Below are 19,608 nucleotides of genomic sequence, written 5' to 3'. Positions count from 1 at the left end.
AATTTATATATATAAAAACAAAATTTATTTATGGATAAACTAAATCTAAAGCAAAATAAAATAAAAATAAAAACTAGATATTATATGGAAGCAGTATCAGAAAAGTCAGTAAATACTGCTTTAATCTTTACCATTCTTTGCTTCCATCTCATGGTTTATTTCTTACATTCCCAGAAAAGCTTAGAATTCCTGTCACATCAATCCCAAATTAGCTCTTACAGGCTAAAGGCCTTAGGCATGAATGTTCCTGCAAATTGGATAGAAAGAGCATTGCAATGGTTTGAAGGCTCCCAAGTCAGCTTGAATTTACAGCATAGCCTGGACCATAGCCTAAGCCGACAGTCTGCAATGTGAGAGTGTGAGGGAAAGAAGTTCAAACTGTCTCCTATTTCATATTTTCAACATTAAACAGAAACCAAGAGGGAATTGGTTCCAGTATTTTATCATGTATATTACTTCTTATCCATTCTAAGCCGATGATATCATGTAAATGGACTGTAGCAAATGAAATTTTCTCAAATCAAAGTAAGAAACAAACCTGCATGATCTTGATTATAAAATGTAAACTATTATATGTACTGTTTCCATGAATAAATATTTTTCTGTAGAATGTAGCTCTAGTCAATTTTACTACCACATAAAATTAAAAATTTCCATTATTTTAACTCTTAGTACAATGCGGCATCATGACAAACCATAGTCCAGGGTTGACAAACCATAGTCCAGAGCTGAGTAAATTTTGTTTAGGTGTTTTTTTCAATACCCAATGTCAAATAGTAGAGACAGAGCCAATGACCAACACTAATTATCGAACAAGGAGTTCATTAGCATATGAAGAGACGAAACAGGAAGAAGAGGAAATCCAAAGAGGCAGCTTTTCTGTTAAAAGAAGTAGGAAATGCATTATCAAACAAAGGAGACCAAAATAGAAGATATAAACAAATCACTAATGTTTTAAAGGAGAAAAATATGCTTACTAGGGAAAATATAGCATTAAAAAAAAAAAAAATCAAGTATAAGAAACGTGACACGAAAAATATAGAATCAGCTGTCAGTAGGGGAGGGAACGTGTCCTAGCCAGGTGGACTGGCATGAGCAAAGACAGAGGTTTGGGAGGTGGTGGGTAATAGAGTTTTCTTGGAAGAATACTGTCAGGATATCAGTGAGGAATGAGAACCTGTGGGTTTTGGTTAAGTGCAAAGAATAGTGAGGGAACATAGAGGTCTCCAAGCCGAATCAAGAGAAAGGAAAAGGAAAATAAGGACTGTCTAGCACTGGAGATGCAGCAGGTGGGGTACAAATCAGGTATTAGAATTTTTTTGGAAATTAACTCATTCTTGAAAGATACATGATTTTTCACACGTTAAATATAAAATTTGTGTATAAGTTGCATGTAACCTCCAAGGCCTTACTATTTTTACTACTATATAGATAGCTACATGAAAAAAACATAGGTATCTATTGTTACCTTATATGTGCCTTTGTTTCAGTGCATATTCAAATGCTTTCTTCCTCTAGTACCTTTCTGTATCTATATCAATCTTTTTGTATTTGAAGATGCATTTTTGAGATTTATCAATTTTATATGCATATAAACATTTTATTCGTTTCATTGCTATATAGCTATACCTCCTAAGGCTTTATTACAATTTATTTATAGATATTTTTATTTTGTCCATTATTACCCAGCTAAAAACAATGCTTCAGGTACTAACATCCCATAAATGGGCCCTGTGCCCTCATTACTCTCTATCATGGGAGACTCCATGAAGTGATACTTGAAGTCCTGTAGACTTCTTGTTTTTGCTCAGAAAATAAGAGAACATTGAAGAGATCTCCTTTCACACTTACAATAAGAAAAAAAAAACTGGGCAAACTACGATTCGAAGACCAATCTTGACCCATCAGAGAACTTAAGTCAGAGGATAACACCTTACACAAAATCCAGAAAGAGGTGGGAATTTACATGGAGAAATAGAACCTTACCATTTGCTTATTGGGGGGTTATTTAAACTGGACAAAAATATTTAGCTAGAAAATTTTAACAAATGACTACAGCCTGACATGAAAGTATGAATATCACAGGGAACACAGGCACAAGGGGCTTCACACTTCTCTTCAGACTTTTCCTCCAAGAACCACATCAGGTGCTTTTTCAGAGAAGACCAGGGAGAATATTGAGGAAAATAACCTTGTGGTGCTGGCTGCAGGAAGAGACTAGCAAGCTCTACCAAAACCCATCCACACTCTTCTCTGTCTCCCTGAAAAAAGCCTTAATGTGATGAGGAAATAAAAATTGTCATCAGAGAGAGCAGGTGAAAATGACCTCCAGCTTGGGGAGAGGAAGAAGAAAAAGAAACTTAGGGAAAAAAAAAAAAAAGTTCTACATCCAAGGCGGGTCCAGGAATACATGGTGATCGTATCTCCAGGAAGGGCAGAAACATGTGATTACCATGCCTCTGAGACCCAGGTGCACAGTGCCTGCCTAAGGCTGAGGCTTACTCACAACATCAGAAAACAGTACCCCCTTCCACACACACCTTGCCCAACCACCATCACACTAACAAGCATGAAATGAAAATAATAGTGTAAACGTCGCAGAGAGCTGGAAGACACAAATTTTGAGCTGCTGCCCAAAGAGAAGACTCATCATCAAGTGAGGGGGCCTGCAGCCGAGCAAGGGCCAGACACTGAGAAAAATCCTTTGGCTAGTTAGCCCTCACCCTAAGCACAAGTTGCATGAGAAATGGGAAGCTCATGCTGAGCTGAGGCTAACCACGAGCAACAACTATCTTCAGTCCAAGCAACGCTCCTGACTAGACTGACAAAAACTCCCACACCAAAGGTCTGGCAGAAGGAAAGTCATGTTCATCTCCATGATTAAACATTTTTTACTTTAACATCTTCTGTTCTATATAACATATTGGGTTTTCAACAAAAAAATTAAAAGGCATACAAAAACAAAACAGAAGAGACAAAACAGTCATCCGAAAAAGATTTGTGACATAGACATTGGAAGTAGCAGACAGATAATTTAAACTAATTATGCTAATACAGTTAAAGGCTCTAATGAAAACAAAAGAGACTAAGCATGTCATTCCTTTCAAACTCTTTAGGTGATTGGTCACTGCACATTGTTCACAGACAGGAAAGTTTTTGGTTGCCTTTCTTTTTGTTTCCCAGTGATAAACCCTTGTGACATTTTGCTAAAATGAATAATCAGAAGAGGAAATTGGTCAACAAAGATGAAAGTGTAGCCTAGAGATAAGAAGAGATAATAGTGAAATAGATAAGACATGAAAATTAGAAAGTGGTTGTAATGAAAAAGGATGTAGATGTCCCAAAGCAAATGACACTGGCAAAACTTTCACATTAAAGGGACTCTATTTCACAACATTGAAAGTGCAAAGGATAAAATGTTAGAAGCTAATCTACGCTTAGAAAGGAGAATGACTACTCACCAAGGTGTGGAAATGCTTTCACTCTGAGTCATATGTTATACAAGAATGCAAGCATTATTCAAACTATTCTTGATAAGTTCATTTGTTTTTAGCAAAGAAGTAAAACATTTCCATTCTTAATGCTTATAATATTTTAAATGGCAATGTACTTAGCAAATATTAGTTTTGATATTTTTTCATTTTGACCAAAAATACATTTATGACCAAAAATAAGGGAGTTTTTAATATTTTGACAAAATTTTAAAGATAATAATTGTAATTTTCCCCATATGTTATTATCATTTTCTCAGTTTCAGCTTGCACATTTTTATAATCCTGCAGCTACCATGCAAAGGTAGGAATGAGTGTATATGCACTGTATGTTGCATATTGTGTGTTATAACTACATATTAATATGATCTAATAGTTTCAAAGTTTTCTGTTCACAAAAATGAAAACAAGCCAATAAAGCTCGTATTGATTACCAAATATTTATAAACATTATTTCAAAAAGCATCACCATAATATATTAGAGAGCAAAAAATTGGAAAAAATTTCAGATCATATGTTATAGGTTATTATTGTTAGTATAAAAACAAACAGAAATCAATGAAATAAATAGATCAGCTGAGTAAAATTTGAGCAAAAGCGCATGAATCAGTTAACTCATAATGGTCAATGAGCTTATAGAACCATGTTCAGTTATCAGAGACATGCATATTAAAATAACGATGAAAAGTCCTATGCAGCAGTAGTTGTCACGTCTGGGCGTAAACCAGAATCACCTATGGAGATCACTATATATATTCAGGCCACACTTCAGAGGTGATGATAAGAATAGGAACATTCATACCCTGACTGAGAAGCAAGAAATTTTCTTCTCATATCCTACTTTTGAGGAAACACTCTCAGAGTAAGAGACATGTCAAAAGCATGAGACTGGTAAAGTGATAGAACCTGAGATTTAAACCTAGGCTCCACCACCTAAAAGACTGAAATGGAGTTTTACCGTATCAAGTAGCCTTTATTTCTTTTCCTTATTTATTCATTTAATTTTTTTAAATATTCAATTACAGTTGGCATATAATATTAAATTTGTTTCAGGTGTACAACGTAGTGACTAGACATTTATATAGCTTATGAAGTGATCACCCTGATAAGTCTAATACCCATCTGACATAGTACCCCTTATATCTTTTGAATTAAGGATACCATGTCCTGGAATATCATATTCTTGATACTGCTTCTATTCCATCAAAATTATAACTAGCTCTATCTCTGAGATACTCTTTTTCTTCTCATGGACCAGGGTAGAGAGATGAATATGAACTTTACTTTTGCATAGCTAATGAGATTCACATACCAGAGAGCTCCATGCCATTAAAATATGTTAAGCATTCCCTAAAGGGTATAAAAAGGCAGAATTAAGATTGAGAGTCATCTTCCAGTATAAAGAATACAGATAAAATGTTGTGGAGATTGAAATCAGGAAGAGTTTAATAGGGAGCTGATTTTCATACAAACCTGCATAGAAATCTGTATCTTGTCCAACACTCTTATCAGGGAGGTGGCATTAATAGAGCTTCATAAGAAATTTGGATGAGAAGAGAAGAAGAAGAATCATGACATAACACAGCAATTCAGCTGCAGGGGTATTTTTTTCCTGGACCACTCCCCTGACCTCTTGCCAGTTCATACAAAGCCAATCAGTTTAGACTTAACAAGAAGTAGGTAGGCCAAAAACAGGAGCTGCATATCTCCTAGGCATGAAGATGGGAAATTACAAAATGTATGACTCATAGTTTTCTTTCTTGCAATCCATTCTACATAGTTGGATTTTGAATAAATGCCAACATATTGCCTTTTTCTACAGTTTTTCAAAAGTTAAAAAAATCTCAGAATACTGTGAACAAATTCTCTAGCCTTTCCTTTTCTCAGGCGAACTTGGGATTGCTCCTGTTGCCAATACTATTTACTTTTCAGAGTTGATTTCATGCTCTCTTTTATAGAAATTAAACAATGTCACTGAAAAATGTGTGACAAATGATCCTGGACTTAACTTTAATAGTGACTGTTAGCACACAAACCATGAACGGGCAAGGAACAAAGTCTACCCATTTGTAACGTGTGAATCAGTTAGAAAGATTTCAAGTTAAGCCTTGAGAAGTGGTTCATCCATGTTGATTGGTCCAATAAACTCTGACCAAGCTTCAGGGAAGTACTTTTATATTTTATATTTTTATTTTTAAGTCTGTTCCTCCACATTCTAGAATCTGTCTTGGATGTTAAATTACAGGGAAAATTTTCTTTTGTATTCATTCTTATGTTTAATCTTAATGGAACTGATACTGACAGATTTTTCTCCACATTATCAGTTCTCGAGGAAGACCATCGTTTTTCTATTTCAAAAATCTATGCCACTATGAAGTATTTCTGGTAAAGTTTAAAACTTCAAACTGATCAAGGCTGTAGAATTAACTACAGAAAGTACAAAAAATACTGAGTATAGAGGGGTCTGTTGAAATATACCACTATCATATAATCTTTGAAATAAAGAGTGGAGGAGATGCTACATGTCCACAGAGAGTAGTTTCTTGAACAAATAAATTGAAAAAAAAAGTAATAATGGAAGGGAAATCTATAGATTAAGAGATAATATTAACCAGTCACATCATATGGACCTTATTTGGATTTCGATTCAAAGAAACTCAAAAGAAATAAGAAACTATCAGAGAATTTTGAACACTACATTTTATGATATTAAAGGATTATTGTTTATTTCAGGTATTATAAGAGCATTGAGATTATGTTAAAAGAGTCACTATCTTTAAAACATAGTGTTGTCTACGGCCATGCTACCCTGAACAAACCCAATTCCGTCTGATCGCGGAAGCTAAGCAGAGTGGGGCCTGGCTAGTACTTGGATGGGAGACCACCTAGGAAGATCAGGTGCTCTAGGCATAAAAAATAAAAATATAAGGGATTGTAAGATGACAAGTTCCTTGCAGTCTGTGAGGTCAACCAAGGGTTGCTTTACCTAAAAAAAAAAAAAGATAGTAAAACATAGTGTTCATGGAAAAATTATAGGATATTAATGAGTTTTGAAATTGGCATTATACTCAAGGGAGTGTGAGTAAAATGTGGAATAAATGAAACAAGGTAGACGATGGGTTGGTGGTCTTTGAGGCTAGGTGATGGATAAAGGGGATTCAATGGACTGCTTTCTACATTCGTGTATATTTGAAAATTGACTTACACTTCAAATCAGCAGAAAATATCAGCTATTTGATTTATCTTTCAGTTGCTTTATTTTCAGTTTTCTTTCTCTATCTACTTGTTCAATTTTTAAATGTTTTAAAATAGTTTAAAATGTGTTTAATTGTGACTGAGCAAATAATAGCTCTGTGCTTCAGTTTTCTCAGTTGTAAAATGGAGAGAATAATACGACTTACTGAAAGTATCGCTGGGAATATTAAATGATAGAGAACATATAAATTGCTTAGAACAGTAAATGCCAGCTATTAATGTTACATTGAGTTAAATGGTCGCCTATTTAATCTTACACATCTAAATATAGATTTTTACCAATTTTGTTTGTTCTGTTTTATCTTTTTGACTGACATAATATGAAGTCATTGTTATTTACTGTAGTAAACTGATGTCTGAGAGGTGAGAGGTGATAAAAAAATCACATTTATAAAAGAATAATAAAAGGAAGGAGATAGCTGTTCTCCACTTCTTTTGAAAATGGAATGATAACTTGCACAAGGATGTTTCCCATATACAATTATTAGCTATCAGAACAAATAACAAATAACAGAAAGAAATTTTATCTGTGGAAATGAGATAGGAGGTTCAAACAAAGATAAAAATAAGGAATTGCTCAGAATAATTTCTGGAGTCACTTATAAGCGCTGTGATTTTAAGATCTGATATTGTTTATAGTAAAGTCCATGGATAGAGAATGTTCAAATCGTGACAGTTGGATATGAAATCCAGTATGAGATTAGAAGGGGAGCACGTTGTCACTACTGAAAGGGGGGAGGAGATAGACTTCTAAAGGAAACGAGAGGCTCGTTTAATAGCAAAGGATTTTGCTTATAGGATATTATTATTATTATTATTACTGGTATAAATACAAATAAGCAAATATATTCAAATCTGGCGAAAAGGGATATGATTAAACAGTCACAACAAATGAAAAACCATTTAATTCAAGGAAACTGCACAGTGGACCAAAAAGAAAACATATCTCGTGTTTTTTGATAAAAGTATAAGAATTATGATTATAAAGTAATTAATATAGTCTATTGCTAACTACAGTAAATTCATTTTAGGTTTTTTTTTTTTTTTCTATTTTGAAACTGTTTTCCCTACAGAATTCCTATACTTATCTAGGAAAATTTCCTTCTAAGTAGTGCTTCAGCTGCACCCCATACTTTTACAGAGGGCACTGCCTGAGGCATGCACACAGTCACCCTGGTGTGGCAGTGGTTTTAGCCAGGCTCTCTTTGCCTGCCTCTCTCCCTGACATCTCTGTTATGCTAGCTGTCTCTGTTAGTATCACACTCAGCTGTTATCCTCCATTAATTGCTGAATAATTGCTCTATTGTTTGTATGAATGCCCTGGACTTTAAATTGTTCCACAGTCTGATCTAATTAAATTCATGTCCCTTCGTATAGATAATCTTTGAGACCATCTTTGAGGTCTGTTCTGAGCCCAATAGGTCTCTTCTCTGATGCCTCTTTCCCTGGTTCTACCAGAATAAACTCTTAGCTAGTTTATGGTTTAGCTTGTTGCTTTCACAGAGCTGCCATCTCCTCTTAGTTACTTACCCCACAACCATCTGGATGATCAACAGTCATCCCAGGGAGGACTCCACCACCAGGATGTCCTGTTAGAACTTGTTCATTTTTAAAAACCACATGGCTATGAAATGTGTTCTGTCCTTTGTGGTCAGTGATGGCATACAACAGGCGCAGGGAAACACTCTACGCAGGTAACAGGGCACAGGGCTCTGTTCATCTTTTCCCAAGTGAATCTCCCTCTACCCGCCTACCCCCCCACCCCTGCCGTGAATGAGGGCTGAGGTGAAGAAGTGAGCCCCAGTATGCTCAGAAACCTTTTCCTGGAATAGAATTTTTGCAACTCAGAGCCAAGAAGGGTGAGGAATGCTGGTGGCTGGCCCCTCCTCAGGAGGTGCTGTGGGCCTTGTTTGCAATCTAGAGGGAGAAGGAGCCCTGAGTTCTTAGCCACAGCTGCCCAGAGTGAGACCTCCATAATGCTGAGCTGGGAGGAGGGAGAACGGGAGTGGGTCATGGCACAAATGTCACAGACTTCTGCTTTTCTTGCCAAAATTTAGTAGATTTTCCTGAATAAATGTGTCTTCTTTGGCTGTGTGCTTTTAGGGCAATTTCTAGAGATTTGAAATTGTTATTGTTTTTTAAAAATGTTTGCTATCGTTTTGCTGTGGAGAGAGTCCACAGAGTTCTTCACCCCGCTGTTCCAGAAGCTGCCGCGGTTGGTTCTCGCTTTGCTGCATCACATAGATCACGGTGCCTATGTTGGTAGTCATGTCGTCAATTATTCGAGTGTATTTTGTTTTAGTCTTAGTAATTGTTCTGCCTTGCTCATCCATTAATACAATGACCAGAATAGCCATAAAGACCTACAGTTTGTCTTATAGAAGGAACTTAATTGTAATATATAAATAAAATAACTCCCAGTGCTGAGATCCATGCTAAGCCTTTTAAATATGATATTTCAGTTAGTCCTATAACAGATTATGAAGAAGAAATTATGATCCTGATTTTACACTGAAGAGTTTTAGGTGTGAGAGATTAAATCACTTCTCAGGGTTGAGTTGAAACCAGATCTACCTGTCTCCAGAGTAGATAACTAGTCTTCTCCTTGCTGCCTGAAAAAAAAAACAAAAACCATGATTTGATTATAACCAAATAGAATATTTTTCTCTGGAGTTGTTTAGTTTAAATGATGTAAGTTAAACATAGATGTTCTCAGTAGCACTGAGACACACCGCAGAGGATAATGTGTTCATACGCGCTCTCTCTCTGTCTCTCCGTCTCTTTTTCTGTTTCTCATTCTTTCCCTTGCTGTCTCTCCGTCTCTTTTTCTGTCTCATTCTTCCTCTCACTCTCTCTCTCTCTGTGCACCACCATACCCCTCACACACTCTCTCTCCTTTGTTGATACACTGCTCGTTTGTTAGTCAAAACTAGGAAACTTTGAATAGCTAATACATTTCAACAAATGGCTATGTAACATCAACAAATTACATAATCTTGGATTCTTGTATAAGGTTTATTTAATTTCTTGGTGCCAACAATTTAAAGACTTTGACTCTGTCCAACTTTGAAGAAAATATCTTTGCTGCATTTAAGACACAGGATCTTGTTATGGGTTACTTACCTGACGGTTTAGATTGTCATAGACTTTTGCTCAGTTCACAGACTTAATACTCATCTAAAACATTATTTCAAGATCTATACAAAAATGACAACAGATGTCCAAATAAGATCCACAAAAATTATATCAAATATCAAAGGCATGTTAAACAATTGAAGTGTAATTTTGACTAAAGATTTTGAGGTCTTTTTATTTTTAAGACACCACATAAAGGCAATAATGTTCTGTGGGGTCTCCCCCTTTTTTATAAAGTCTGTAGCAATAAGCTGTTCCCCTAGAAGCCTGGAATGTCTCCCCAGAGCTCAGTTAATCTTTAAAGTTTTTCAGAAGCTAGAAGGGAAAAAATAGCAAAAGAGAGGTGCATTTGTAGGCTCTGTTCAAAAGGGAGTTTAACTAAGCGAATATTTTGTAGATATGGCAACATAGAACACCAAATCTCTATTCGCGAGGTTTTCCTTCTCAAAGACTGTTTCCTTGTTATTCAGCAAGCTCAGTGTTTCTCTGCAACAGCACAATCAGCTTCAAATAATTTTAAGAAATGTTGTATAAAGGCAATGAAAATATTTAGAGACATAATTACTTCCTTTAGAACAGTTTGAGCAGAGTGTTAAACTGTAGACCCTAGGCCAAGAAGCGATGAAACGTCGGCTGATTATTGGTGAAGAAAGGTAGAGGTAGTTCACTGAATTAATAACCAAGTTGCTTGTTAAGTTAACTTTTTCTCATTGCTAAGAAATTGTCACTGAATTGAAAACAGACTTTATGTTTGTCAAAAAAAATAAGTGATATGTATATTATGTCTTGGAAAAATCAAGAAATATAGAACAAGAGTGAAATAAAATATTAGATTAATTCCTCTTGCATAACAGAGCAAGCTAATTAAGTGACATGAAAACCAGTAAGAAACTCTGACATTAGTGACTTTCAATTAAGCAAGAAGCTGAAGTAAGTGTGATAAGACTTTGAAAACACAAACTACAGCTGACTGACTGGTCTGGCATGTATTTTTCCAAAGTCTACAATAAGAGAAAGAAAGGGTTTTACTAGAAAGAGAAAGACATCCAAAGTTCAGTTAAGAGATTATTTATGAGTGACAGCAAAGGACTTAGTGTTTAAGATATCAGTTTATACTTACATTTTTGCTTCTTTCAATCTTTCTCTAAATGACATCTTTTTTAACACATTCCTAAAGGTTATTACACATGTCCAATAAAAATATCTATGCTGCTTACTTAACAAAAAGTTTATAGAAAAAAAATCAGGAATGGAATTGTTTATTGTTATTTGTGCTTCCAATGGTTCATACTTAAGGAAAATCCCTATTGTAGGAAGATTCAGATTTAAGTTGATGCCTTCCAGAACTATAGGCCCAGTACTTAGGAGAAAAATGATCAGTATCTGTGGGGTTAGTCCTACATTTTCAAATGTGTTAAGTGACAGTGAACATCAAAATCCCTCTTCAAAGAGACCATCTTTTTTCACTATTCACTGGAAGAAAAGAAAGAGATAACAAAAGCCGCTCTTTTAAATACAGTCTCATTTCCAGAAAGGCAGTGTGTCTGAAATCACGTCAATGGCAAGTATTAAGCTCATCTGCCTGAAAAGCACAAGCACAGCTGCTTCCCTGTCAGACTTTCTGATTTTCAAAGAATGAACAGAGCTAAGATACATGTAACCCTTTTCACAACAGCTCATCAAGTGTTCAAGCCCTCTGCACAGGCCCTCTCTCCTGCTAGGCAATTAGAATGGTCTTGAGCTTTTCAAAGCAATGATACAGATCGTTTTACCTTTAAGTCCTGATTGCACAAGGCTCTAAGGTAAATGCTTCTAAAGAGGTTAAAATACAGCAATCTCTTACAAAGTCATAGTGCAGCCCAAAACCCAGCTTCCTGCAGCGAGTCACAGGGAAGAAAGCAGGGTCGGCAATTCGACAAAATGATATAGTCGATTTAATAAATATTTCTGCTGCCTTCTCCTTAGAATAGCTGGGTCTGTTTTCAGCATTGTTATCTGTTCCTTCCATATTTTATTTCATTGAGTCTTTATAATAAACCCACGAGGACGGGATTCATTGACGTCTGGGGAAAGGCATGCCAGGCTCCTCTCTGCTCCTTTTCAATCCTCTCCTCAGTCATTCCCTAAAAATGAGCTGGGATTAAGGTCAAGTTACCCGACTCCAAGAAGGAAATGCCCAGATGTAGACCAGTTAGAGTTCAGGTTCGTGCTGGACCTCAGTCCTAATGCAGAAGGATCTGTACATAGCACCAACACAGTGACAGCTAAAAATGTTCTCCTCGCCCACTCTCACTCGGTAACCAGGCCTCAGAAGGGCCGGAGCTGGCTCCATTCCAAGCTTTGGGACAAGTGGCCTTATCTCTCTTATTCCTTCTCTTTTGTCACCAGGAGGTACAGTTTGGTTTATTTATGTATGTATGTATTTTCACCATTGAAATTCTGAATTGAAATGAAATTTAGACTTTGAGGTAAATATGAATGAAATAGGTCTGACCTGATTTTATTTGAGGTCAAAAAAGAAAAGGCAGACTTTCCCCCTACGTCACCAGGTTCTGCCCTGGAATCTGGGCTCAGAACCCCAGCTGGCCCTTCACAATCTTCGAGGACTTTGTGGGCAGAGGTGATCACATTGAGGGAGGATTTGGGCTTGTGGTTCTGGTTAAATACCATGATGTTATCTTCATCACAATACTACTCACACACCCTCAACAATATTGCTGTTTTACACATGAGGAAACTCAACAGCAGGGAGTTTAAATAATTTGCCTAAGCTCATAGAGCGCTGATACACCGCAAAGGCAGGCTTGAACCCAGGGTCATCTGACTCCAAAGCCTTTACTCTTTTTTTTTTTTTTTTTAGTCTCGTTTATTGAGGTATAATTTATAAATAGTAAAATCCACACCTTTGCTCTCTTTTTTAAAAATTATTTCTTTAATTTTCCATGAGGTGAAATTCACATGACATAAAATAAACCATTTCAAAGTGAACACTTCATTGGCATTTAGTGCAGTCACAAAGATGTGCAACCAACACCTCTATCCAGTTCTCCTCCACTTTCAGTTCTATAGATTTTGGCAAACTCACACAAGAAGGAAATTCTGCAGTGTGCAGCAACATGGATGGACCTTGAGGACATTACGCTAAGTGAAATAAGTCATTCACAGAATGACACATACTGCACAATTCCATTTGTATGAAGTATCCAAGAGAGTCAAATTTGTAGAATCGAAGCACGACATAGTGATTGCCAGGGCATGTGAGGAAGGGAAAATGGGAGTTACTAATCAGTGGATATAAAGTTTCAGTCAAGCAAGGTGAATAAGCTCTAGAGATCTGCTGTACAGCGTTGTAAGGATAATGTGTTGTGCTCAAAGCCTTGACTCTTAACGATACCCTAAACTAAAACCATTTTTTAAAAGTGTCAGCCATACAGATCATGTACAAATGCCAAGCAAATGGGACAGTGGTCAGTACTAAAGGAATTAAAATGAAGCAGCTGTTGCAGTGGACAGTGAGTCTTCATTAAGGAGCTCCTGATCCATTATGAAGCCCAAACACTAAAAAGCGGGAAAAATTAAGCAGGAAACAGAAACAAGAAAGGAGAAAGCCAGCCCAGTTCAATACAGCATGCTATCGGCGGGCCATTTGTAGCTGGTCACATTTATGTCGGTGCCCAGATAAAGCTCTCAACAAAATAAACCAGCAGGTAATCAGAAGGTGACCAAAAGGTGACTAGAAGGTGGGAGACACACCTCACCTCCACTCCAAGTATCCCTTCATCCTCTCCTCCCCCACTACGGACCCCACCCTTTTGAAGAGCTCACTGTTTATTTTTGTTATTTTCTCCAACCAATAAAATTAAAACACATGGCCTGTCACGTCGAAATATACTTAAGAAAGCCCTGAAACAAAATATTAAAATTTGGAAAATTCTGACATTGTACTTGATACACCAAAATTAGCACCTCAGTTATAAGGAATGACCCCCAAATCAATATTCTCACTTCTCAGTTTGGTTAACATAGTGAGTTGTTCTTTCGGAATATTTGATTTTTAAATTAAAGTGTTATTAAACCAAATGAGGAAGATCTAAATGATGTGAATTGTGCCCAAGTTATAAAGCCATATATGAATATGAAGTTATATAGTAGAAAATAATGTATTTTTATATTTGGTATAAATTTCCTGGAATTCTTTAAATAGTATTATCTTAAGATCATGGTAATATAACTTTTTTATTTTTATGTAAATATGTAGTCTGAAATAGCCTCTGGCAGGCATTTGTCTGACATTTATAAAGCTTTTTTGTTTACTATTTCTTTGTTATGTTTCTCACATAGTCTAAGTTATCTTTGTTTTTTAAGCACTAAATATCATTAGAAAATAACTTCAAAGACAGAGATTCTTATCTGAGAATGGAGAAGAAAATACTTCAATTATACCTTCAGAGCTGGAGGTTTTTTCTATGAAGAATTTATTGGCCAACATTTTTAATAAAAAAAAAAAGTTTCTATAAGAGCCAATTTGCTACTTTAGAGAATTTCCCATAGTGCTTCATGCGCACATACAAAATTGTTCTTCTTCAGGATATCTTCTTTGTTTTAGTGAAGTAAAACCTGGTGATGATGATGGAGATAACAATAAGAAGAAAAAGAAAGTATATTTCAGAAACAATTGAATGTGCTTCAGCTTTTGGTTTGCCATTGGGTTTTAGATGTATATGTGTCTTTGTGGTAGGCAGAGAGTTCTCAACTCAGAATACAGCTGTTGTATGACTATTCTATTTAAGAAAAGTTTGGATTTCTCATTTTACCTCCTCTAAGGCTGTACAGTATTCCCTCTTTATCCGTGGTTTCACTTTCCACAATTTCAGTTACCTGGGGTCAACTTCAGTCCAGAAATATTAAATGGAAAATTCCAGAAATAAACAATTTATATGTTTTAAATTGTGTGCCATTCTGAGTGGCATGAAATCGTATGCTATTCTTCTTTGTTCCGCCTGGGATGTCAATCATCCCTTTGTCCAGCATCTTCATGCTGTATTCGCTCTCCACCGATTAGTCACTTAGTAGCTGTGTTATCAGATCTATGTCTCAGTATCACAGTGCTTGTTCAGGTAACCCTTATTTTACTTACTAATGGCCCAAAGCACTAGTGATGCTGGCAATTCGAACATGCCAAAGAGAAGCTGTAAAGTGTATATATATATATATATATATAGGAAAAAGCAGTATATACAGGGTTTGGTACTACCTGTGGTTTTGGGCATCCACTAGGGTCTTAAAACATGTCCCCTGTGGATAAGGAGGAACTAATGTATTTGACATGTTCATAACGGTTAGTAGGGAGAGAATGAAGAGAGTACATACATTTTTAAGCTGGTGAGTTTGAATTTCTTTTTAAGAACAGGACACTTCTTTTTTCAGATAAAGCCTCCAAATAGCTGAATTATATACTAAACCTATGAAAAAGAATCTGTTTTGAGTAAAACGGTGCTGAGGTCCAGATTTTTGCTCACTTAGAGTCTCAATGGAACTGTACATGAAGCAACTTGTAGAACTCTAAGGCTTGCCCGGAAGCAGTTTGAAAATCTGCTTTCGATTACATATCAGCTTATGGGAAAGTGGAAGATTTCAAAAATGTCTTCTTAAAGTGGACGAAGTAAAAAGGAAAAATATTCAAGACAGGAAATAAGCACAATCTGGTTGTCTTTAAAAAGGCACATATTGAAAATCTATTTGTAATTCATTGTATCAGATGATGTTAAAATGATATGTAGGTCCCTAACCCAGTCCTTTTAATACTCAAACGTTAATTGAAACAATAATGTGGCTGATGTGAATCTATTAAGACCCTTAAGACCTTCTGAGACTTTAAGACTACACTACTGATCCCATGTCTTAGTTTTATGATCCTCCTGGTTCACGATGAACCTCAGATCTTTTGGTCTTTGTGTTAAGAAACTCTCTTTGACATTACCAGCTAAAAATGTAACCTGGTAGAGAATACAAAGAGAATTAAGGTTGAACAATTATGTATTCTTGATTTGGAAAGACAGTGTTAATTTAAGATGGTTGTTCCTGTGATCAGACCACTTGCCCCAATTTTTGGTTCAGAAAATACTCAGAAAAATATTATAGTTAAATAAAATATTTGGTTCAGAAAAAATAGAGTTTTCGTGTGTGTGTGTGTGTGTGTGTGTTTGTGTGTGTGTGTGTATTTAGAGTTTTTATTTGATGGACATGTATGTTGATATGTTTACAAATGAAATATTCGTAACTTTATTTAATTCAGTTTATGAAACAAAACAAATATACAGGGGAACTAAAAAGGAAGATTGAGTAAATAACGTATGTAAAATGTACTTTACAAAGGAGTATATTGTTTTAATAGTTTACGGGGGGTTTTGAAAAATTAATCCCACTGATAATACTAATTTCTTAAAGATTAAATTAAAAATTATTTTTTGAGTATAAACACAATGCAGTAGAAATTAATAATAATAGAAATAATGTAAAACTCTCTTAATGCCTGGGTCAAGAAAAAATAAAACTATGAAATATAGCACATTAAATTACAGTATATAATATGTTGTTGAATTAACATCTTTAATAAAAGAAAGACTAACTTAGCTCATTAGTTTAGAAGAACAGTAATGTCACAGTATTTATAATAAATAACATCCTGTTTACAAAGTATGGATTTAAAAATTTTTTAATTCAAATTTGGATTGGATAAGAACTTATAAAATTAATAGGGGATTAAAGAGGATTTAGAGAAAAGGAGTGTCTTTGAGATATGTGTTTGGAAAAATACTTTGTCCTCTTAATTTTATTTGGCTAGGGAAAATTTTCCTCTGCCACCGAATTAAAATTTGGCAGTCCTGTCACTTTGCTTTTCACTCTCGGGTAATTCAAGAACTACACAAATGCAGTGTCTAATAAGGAAGAGCCAGTAGGATTGAAAGAGGATGTGGTTGCCTTTTTTCTTTCTTTTTTGATTATCTCTTTTACCACTTGCCAGGGTAATGGTGGAATTAGAGGTTCAGTTAGAAGTTCACATCTCACTGATACGGTTGTAAAATATCTTCCCATTCTCTGGAATGGCAGATATATTAAGCTTTTTTTGTTTGTTTGTTTTCATGCACATTTCCTTACCAGACTCTTCGGATTGCAACTCCTCTGAAACGATACATTCTATTTCTTCAGAAGTTACACCTCTTTAGTCCATGGCTTTTCAGCAGTCCACTAGTTATCTTCCAATGGTTCTATTGGACAAGGGCTAAGTGACTCGAGCCCAGCTGTATATATTACCATGGTTCCCACATCTAGTCCCCAGGATTCTCACTATTCTGTTAAACTAGGGAGTTTCTTCCCAGACACAGAATCTCTGCTACTTTAGTCCTCTCTGACAAGTCTTTTATCTGATTAGTTCTCAGGTCTTTCAGACAGCTGTCCAATATGCTCTCCACATTCCTTGGGAAAATAACAGTTTCTGACTGGCTTCAGTCAATTAGAGGGAAGGCAGTCACACAGCGCTCACTCTTGGGATGGGTTTGACTCATAGTACAACTTGTTTGAAAGCAAATTTTTATCACAAAATCCACTCTCTGCCAAATCATTCTTGTCATAAATTAATTTTGAAAGTAGTTTTTGATATTTTTTATGAAAATTTTTACATGTTAGTCAGATGCTGGAGTTTTGATTCAAATCTAGGCATTCTGGCTTAAGAGCCGAGGACTCTAACCACAAATCTATACTATAAGTAATTATGAAATGCTTCCTAATAACATTTCCCCCTTTATGTTATATGCGTATGTGTATAGGTGTGTGTCTTATATCTTCATTTAGACTTCATGCATCTAGAAAGTGGAGATTATGTTGTCAGTCAGTATTATTTTTATATCTCCATAGGAAAAAATCTTATACAGAAATGGTGTTCAGGTACTTTCAGTTAGTGTGGTTGCCATGACATGACAAAGCTACTTTATTCTCTCTCCTACAAATACTTAGAAATTCAGGATAAAATAATATAAAATTTATTTTAAATGAATACACATGTTCAAAATTTTGAATGGAAAAGTATCAGTTTATTGAAATAGAGAGAGAAAAGAAAATCACAGAACAGAGAGAACTTAGGTGAAAATACTCAATAAAGCATCAAAAGTATAAAAGCCTTGATATTTAGTAACAGGCTTCAACACCTTTTATTTTTAAAAAAAGGGCATTTGGCCCAGAAGCATAGATGAACCTGGTCAATTACCATAAATCCAGAATTAATGGAAGGCTGCCTTGTTCTAGAAATGCAAATTAGACGAGACCTATCTACCAGCTAAAGGGAAGTTTTCAATGGACTAGAGTCATAGTTGGGTAGAAAGTCACCCACAAAAATGTAAATCCTTAAAGAATTAAAGGAGAACATTAACTTCTGATCAACATAACTAAAATCTTATTTTAGACACATGTTAGTGAAATCCTATAACATGAAATGAAACATTAAAAGTAAAGAGAAGAAAAAGGAATTACTTTTAGTCTGATGATATCATTCTATCAGATCCTTATCTTTGAATTCTAAGAGGAAATGACTTTCAGCCTAGGCTTCCTTACCCAGCTAAACTATCATACAATATTTAGAGTGAAATAAAGATAATTCTGAACAGCCCAAAACTGAGAGTCCAGTATTCTCACACTTTTGCTAAAGGATAACTAAATGATATAATTAAACAAAAATTGAACGGAAAAGAAAGAAAGGAGTTCAAGAAGCAAAATTGAGTGAAAAAAATAACTTTTAAAATATTTTTGATTCTATGATTTTGATACTATGTACATATTTATAAAATAATTTTATTTTTTAAATTTATGTAAATGTCATACTGTCTTATCAACATAAAATTTGTTTCTTTTCACTCAGCATTCGTTTTTAATGAGTTTATTTCTGGAAAGCAAGAAAAGAATAATAGAGAACATAAAGCATATTAAATCAATGGATAATATTTTTCTTATAATTAAAAATACCTGGAGCAAAAATGACTAAATTTTAAAACTTATTGAAATCTGAGTGGTAGGTATACAAGTATTGTTATGTTTTTGGTAACTTTAACTTATTCATTTTAAAATAAAAATATGTAAATGAGCTACACATCCAAAGAGTAGAGTAGGGAAAGGGAAAAATGATAAGTCTGCAATGGAGAAACCTGACAAACACAATGTGGTCAAAGTGATGAAGTTTAACAACATCAGTGATGCCTTGTGGATATTGTGCTCCCCCTGCTTTGATGTGACAAGATCACATGTATCATATTTTCTTTAAAAACCCATAACTTCAATTTAATCATGAGAAAAAAAAAAACATTGTATTAAACCTGGATTAGGGACATTATGCGGGGTACATGACCAGGACTCAAGGTTGCCCAAATCATGAGAAACAATTATAGACTAGAAACTGTCATAGACCAGAGATTGGAGAGATATGACAACTAAAACCAATATGGTACCTTAGATTTGATCATAGGACACGAAGAGAATGTTCATGGAAAACTGATAAAATTCATATAGTCTAGAGTTTACTTAATGTACCAGTGTCGGTTTCTTACTTTTGACAAATGTAACAAAATAATTTAAAGTGTTAACAATGAGGGAACAGAAGTATACAGGAATGCTCCAAATTATGTTTGCAACTATCCTGTAAATCTGAAATTATTCTAAAAAAGTTCGTTAAAAAAAGAGT

General features: G+C 35.2%; 1 pseudogene; it reads left to right on the top strand.

Moving 5' to 3' along the window:
* Window positions 1-6,282: 6,282 nt before the first annotated feature.
* On the top strand, window positions 6,283-6,401 carry LOC120601346 (uncharacterized; annotated as a pseudogene).
* The last annotated feature ends 13,207 nt before the right edge of the window (window positions 6,402-19,608 follow it).

Source organism: Pteropus medius, unplaced genomic scaffold (genome assembly GCF_902729225.1).
Source record: "Pteropus medius unplaced genomic scaffold, Ma_sr-lr_union100, whole genome shotgun sequence".
NCBI classification, from domain to species: domain Eukaryota; kingdom Metazoa; phylum Chordata; class Mammalia; order Chiroptera; family Pteropodidae; genus Pteropus; species Pteropus medius.
This window is presented reverse-complemented; position numbering and strand designations above follow the sequence as displayed.